We start from the raw sequence: 5,756 nt of genomic DNA, 5'->3' as shown, positions 1-5,756 counted from the left end.
TTGGTCAGACTGCTGCAGCTGCACATATGAGGGAGGGAAGCCCCCTATAGTTCAGACAGACAAGATATCAGCAGTTTTCTATTGTATTCATCACATGATGCCTGCAGGTTGCAATGTCAGCAGCACGTTGGAAATGTTTTTACATGGTTTTTGCTATGAAAGGACCTTAGAGAGTGAAGAAGAGAAGAGAGACGAGAGAAGAGAGAGAGGAGAGAAGAGAGAGAGAGAAGAGAAGGAGAAGAAGAGAGGAGAGAGAGAGAAGAGAGAGAGAGAGAGAGAGAGAGAGAGAGAGAGAGAGAGAGAGAGAGAGAGAGAGAGACCCTATATTGGGGTCCTGGACTGAATAGTGATTGGGGAGAGAGAGAAAAGCTCCTCTCCTCTAACCCCCATGTCAGTGTGTTCCCTCTATCATACTAAGCTCCTGGCCGAAGAAGACGGAGCTGGTTGCCAAGGAGACGCACCACCTTCAAGGAGGACGAGAGCTCTCGCAAATCAACCCATTTATTCCTTACTGTGACATGAGGACCAGTGATAACAGTGACTAGTGTGTGGTAGTGTGTTTACTGGGAAGCGTATACTGTAGCCTCGTTTTTCGAGCCATTACGTTCTTTCTCTCAATGACTACTGCATCACATCTACTGCTCCCAGGCCATATCAGTGACATACAGTTTGACTGTAACAGCCTCCTCCACTGCTCACCATGTTAATGCCAACTGTCCTGGCAGTATGTTTCCCCCTCCCTTAGTGACAATGAAATCACAGAGACTATCCTCTTCCTCCCATTGGCTGGGAAGCACCATGGTGATGCCCTCTGATTGGTCATGCCCAGCAGGCACACTCGGCCAATCAGGCTCACTGTATCCATGAGACTGAAGCATGTAGGGCTATTTAAATCCAACCAGAGACACACAAGATTGCTTAGATGTACATTTCTATTTTTTTAAAGCAGGGGGGAAAGGTTTCGAGTGGACAAACATTGCAAATCGAGACAGACCTGCTCGCTGCAGTGGTTGACCCATCTTCGGGGTTAAACTAAACCAGGGCGAAGCGTGAGTTGAATGAATGAAAGCAGCGTACCAATTCAGGTTGTACTCTTCTATCCCTCTACCCTGAGTTTGTTTATGAATATTGATAGAACTCTATCCCTTACTTGCATTCATGCCTACTTTGCCCTAAATGAAGCTGTGGCAGTGAGCGGAGACTGAACGGTGAAATCATGTGGACAGGATGAACTAAAGCTGGAGGTCTCTTTTCTCCTGTACAACTGTGTCAGGGGGGCACTGGGTATTGGTTGTTCATGCCACAGGAACATGGTACAAACAGTGTTCTACATCTCACAGAGGAGCAGCATTGGAAAGAAAAGCAGCGGATGAAAAAGACGACGTAAGTCCGCTGCCATTTTGTGTTCGCTCTTTTTTATTTGAACAACGTCACATTTTCACTGACCATAAAATGGCGGATAATTCCTCTCCCGCCAGGTCAGCCATTACGGTCGTTTCGAGATTTGTTTTAGTTTAATATCACCTGCAACATATGCCGTAATGGTGACCATCATTTTTTGATGAACTTTGGAAACACTTTTAAAAGATTTGTATTTTGTAAATCAGATTTCATCCAAATATTTGTTGCATTTTTTATGCATTTTCTACAGCCTTATCTTAATTTCAAAGTAAACTACATGTATGACCCATGTACATTAAAATTGTACCATAATTTATGTAAATACAAATAAATAACTTTGATTTATCTTTAATCTCTGTGTTTACACTGTTGCCATTTACAGCATATTTTAAAAGTTCATATTTTATTGTGTTGATTAAAACATGAACTACCTGGTATTTCAATTGTACAGACAGAGAATGACTCCATGTACCTTTAAGGTGAGTGGAAACTATAGTAAAAGGAAAGGTGAAAGTACTGTATAGCAACGACCCACGCCATCTTACCGTAACCCTAACGATGACAACAAACAACAACAGATAGCCTACTAATATAGTCATGAAAATGAAAGGTTCTTCCCTCCAGTAATTCTATCAACCTTGACTGGAAATGGGAGGTGTAATTGCAAAAATTGGTTAATACAAATGTACATATGACCAAATGTACATGTCTGTGCCAGACTGAGACAGTCTAATTCTTTAAATACTGTATCTGTAGTCTACATTTAAAAAATGCACTACTTCATTCTGAGTTTAAGTGTCAGCAGCAGTTTAACGCGCCAGTGAGAAAGAGGAGGAGGGTGATTCAAAGGGCTAGGCACATTAATGCAGATGTTTTAATTAGCCAGAGGGTATACATTGGGAATCAGGGTACTATAAAGCCTTTTCAGCTGAAAGGGACAGGGCCCACTCCCTCTCAATTGATTTGTATTATTATTAATCAACGCCTTATTCTGAATACTTAACCAGAATGCAATGTCTGTGAGATGTGGAAAATGTACGTGACTATTGTTTGAGACAGTTTACGTCTGGGTTTAAAACATCCCTGGGGCACTGGGAAGAACATAGAAAAGTATAAGAATGTGACAAACAGCACAACTTCCATTTGAAAGATCATCTAAAGATGGAGCACCTTGACATGAAATGACAGAAGAGGGAAACTATATCATTTTGGCAGTGGTTCTAATCTAATCTGGTCAAAATTATTGTTGGTGATGTATTACATAGCCTACCTACTACAGTATGTGGTGGTGGGATGCAATTGACTTGCTCAAATCTCCTGCTTTTGGTCATGTCAGTTTAGTGAGAATTTTTAATTTTTAATTTTATTGTCTATGACAACTATCTGTTCAACTTATTTTGTGCGAAAACACTGTGATGATGCTGAGGGACTCACCTGGGAAGAACAAATGCTGGCCACATATCATGATGACAAACTGATGTTGAGGCCCGAGACTTGACAACATCAGTCATTTTCAGCTAGCTGGCTAGCTATCACTGCGAACTCACTTGCATCAAACTTGAGAAGCAATTACTTTTCCTGTTTCGCTGTAGAAGTTGGGTTGCCTCAAAATCGGCCAGTCATTTTACGGTGATCACCAATGGACGGCACGTTTATTTTAGGAATAGGAATTCTAGGTACTTCTTCTAATCCCAAAAATGTGAACAAGCTAGCCTGGCTAACGTGTGACGTTAGTGTAGCATATCTAGCATGCTTGGTTTTATGATACCAGTTCATGGTAAGTATTCCTGGCAGTGCTATCCGTTTCTGAGTGCAACCAAGATGAAAATGGAATTCGCTTGTTTCTGTACACAGTTTATGTTTATTTTGAGCCACTCCGGTTTGTTGTCACAAGTAAAATATTTCCTGCCTGCCTCCTAGGTAAAACATCTTCAACCTGCCTCTGCTGCTCTTGTTTACCATGGTGACTGAGCCCTGCTTTCTCATTCACAACAAGCCCCATCCACTGTAATTCTGCATATCAGTGCACTATGGTGCCTATTTCTGAAATGGCTTAAAACACTGTGTGTAATTCACCCATACAACCCAACTTTTCTTCTTCAGTAATACACCCAGGACCGAACCCACTTTAGTGATAAAATCATTCCCATAAAGCAGGTATTCCCTCAGGGGTACGCTCAATGCCATCGGGGGTACACCAAATAAAAATGTGATTCACATTTTTTATATATATTCTATATATATTTTCAAACAGTACATTTATATTTGGGTGAGTTTTTTTTCTTGCCTGAGTTGCCTCGTTTCACTGCCAAAGATAAAATTAAACCATCTAGTGTTCAGCGAAATGACAACACAATGTCAAATACAGCTGTTCGGGGAGACCTCCTCTCGATCCCAAAACGCTCGACCTCCCTCTATGTTCAGGTTAGGGATCTGGTTAAAACCCCTATCTTGTAACCCCCCTAGAAGTAGTCCAGTGTCACATCCATACAGTGTACTGAATGAATAAGGTCTCTCTTTTCCTCTTTCAGCATCTAGGCTTACAATTTTGAAGCACCAGACTCCAGACCGGGTTCTGGAACTCGCCTGTCTCCTCTGGAATATGTGGGTTCTTCTCCTCATTGTTCATCTCATATCCTCACTGTTGAAATGTACATTCATCTATGTGTATTCTGGTGAACTTGTTGGGGAGCTTGGAAAGCCTGAGTGTATTGTTCTGGCTATACATACTACATCAGTGCTTGGTCCCTCGATGAGGAAGCCATTTTTGTGGCCTACCAGAAGCCCAGGTTGCCAGTGGCCCAGGATGAGGAGCCAGACCCCGTCAGCCACAAAGCCCTCCCCAAACCCCCTCTGACCCCCTGGACCTGAAGACGAGGGTGGCAGGGGCGATGCCGCGCCTCCTCAGAGCTGGCTGTCTGACAACACTCCCACCTGTGGCAGGTTCAACAGAGGGTAAAGGGAGATGGAGAGAGGGAGAAATGAAAGAAAGATGGAGAGTTAGAAGGGAGTGAGACAAAATTGCAAAAGCAATGGAATGAGAGATGGGAGGTAATATAAAGAGAGAGAGGTGCATGGTAGGTTTTTTGAGCGAGGGGGAGAAAAGGGGAGTGGAGAGGGATGGTCAATGGTTGCAATAAGCAAAACATGAACACTTTATTATTGTAAGGAAATGTCTCTGCGTGTTGTTTGCCAGTCATTTTATTATTAATAAATCATTTTCACAGGCAGAGGGCTGGAGCAGCTCTTTTCCCAAAGGGAAATGAATGGAACCATTCTCAGGAGGATGTTATACCTGATTTACCTTCCCACTTGGTTGATTGAGGTGGAAAACGGTATTCGCTGCAGCTGGTTTCCAGGTGGTTTAGTCTTCTTTTTTAAAAATGTTTTTTAAATGTTTTTTGTTTAAAAATAATTGTAATTTGTATTTATTGTTATTTTTCTGTCTTCTTTTTTGCACCTTTGCTTGCTGTCTTCACTGTATTATTAAAGAAAAGCTAAAATGACTGTGTAGAGTTTGGTTATTTGTACATTTTCTAAACATTATTTTCTAATCTTTCACAAAATCAAAACACAATATCTGAAAAGATGGTGAGAACTTTGAGGGCAGTTCAGAACACTAGTATCCAATAACTATAATATCTCTTCACTATACTGTGTTTGTAGGGAGGGACAGTGTGAGTTCAGATTCCAGCCTAGGGCAGAGGGAGCTGTCAGCTAAGAAAAGAGGCAGGAGAGCCCCTTGTACTGAGCCTACTGATGGAGAGAAGAGAGACAAGGATTAGGGGAGGCCCCTCGAAACCTGCCCGATGCAGGACCAACAGTGAAAGGTACTGTATGCCTGCACATTTCTCTACATTTCATTCCTTGTTCTCTCTTTCATTCCTCCATATCCTCTTTCTCTTCTCGTCTTTCCACTTTGTCTCACTTCAGGCTGTCCACCCATCTCTTTTTTTCTCTCTTTCTTTTCCCTCGTGTCTTTTTTCTCTCCCTTTTGATGTTTTCTTTTACTATTCTACTCTCTTATTCTACCTCTTTCTCCCACTTCTCTCTCCCTCCCTCTCACCTCCTCCCTCCCTCCCTCCCTCCCTCTCCACACTAACACACAATACACACATACAAAACCCATAAAAACCATCAAAATAAACAACAACCACACAACCACACACCCATCCCAACCCATAACACCACAACACACAAACACAACAATCACAACACAAACAACAATAACAATCATATACACAATCTACACTAATCTACTCATGACAAAACCAACATCCCTCATCAACACACATCACAACATACTCACTACTAATACAAATCCTACTACTTACTACACACTACCCTACGAAATA

General features: G+C 41.9%; 1 pseudogene; it reads left to right on the top strand.

The window, feature by feature from the left end:
* Window positions 1-810: 810 nt before the first annotated feature.
* LOC139024082 (armadillo repeat-containing protein 2-like) lies at window positions 811-5,532 on the top strand (annotated as a pseudogene).
* Window positions 5,533-5,756: the final 224 nt, after the last annotated feature.

This window comes from Salvelinus sp. IW2-2015, unplaced genomic scaffold (genome assembly GCF_002910315.2).
Source record: "Salvelinus sp. IW2-2015 unplaced genomic scaffold, ASM291031v2 Un_scaffold961, whole genome shotgun sequence".
Taxonomy (NCBI): domain Eukaryota; kingdom Metazoa; phylum Chordata; class Actinopteri; order Salmoniformes; family Salmonidae; genus Salvelinus; species Salvelinus sp. IW2-2015.
The sequence above is the reverse complement of the archived record's forward strand: the minus strand, read 5'-3'. Positions and strand labels throughout refer to the sequence as shown.